This window comes from Nematolebias whitei, chromosome 19 (genome assembly GCF_014905685.2).
Source record: "Nematolebias whitei isolate Nwh7 chromosome 19, NemWhi1, whole genome shotgun sequence".
NCBI lineage: Eukaryota > Metazoa > Chordata > Actinopteri > Cyprinodontiformes > Rivulidae > Nematolebias > Nematolebias whitei.
Window position 1 is genome coordinate 40,050,795 of NC_056516.1, and position 486 is coordinate 40,051,280.

At 38.7% G+C, this 486-nt stretch overlaps 1 protein-coding gene across 1 annotated transcript in view; it reads right to left on the bottom strand.

Annotated features, from left to right (window-relative positions):
• The window catches only part of LOC119425313 (claspin), a 20,508-nt gene that overhangs the window by 543 nt on the left and 19,479 nt on the right, over positions 1–486 (bottom strand). The window lies entirely within an intron of this gene.

The window sequence follows — 486 nt, forward strand, 5'->3', positions numbered from 1 at the left end:
GTACAATTGAACAAAGATCATTAATGGACCAGTACAATTGAACAAAGGTTCAAGTCAACGTGTCAAACTTGAAACATTCAAGAAGTTGTCAGAGAACAGAATGTTCGATGGTCTACATGCATGTCCTGGTCTTCAGGCACATCTCCTCGTTCTCCTCCATGCTCTCTCATTCAGAGACCATCATGAAGACCCTGGAGTCCGTGTTTAACACGACTCTGAACATTTTCAACAAGAAGCTTCTACACAGTCACTGGAACATCAAAGGAACAACAGTCTGCATTTTTATGGATGCTCGCCTGATTTTTAAAGTTTTAAATGGACGTGCTCCTCCTCCTGTAAAGTACTTCAGAAGTTTAAAAGAAGTAAAGTAAATGTACTTGCTCCTCCTCCTGTAAAGTACTTCAGAAGTTTGAAAGAAGTAATAAAGTAAATGTACTTGCTCCTCCTCCTGTAAAGTACTTCAGAAGTTTAAAAGAAGTAATAAAG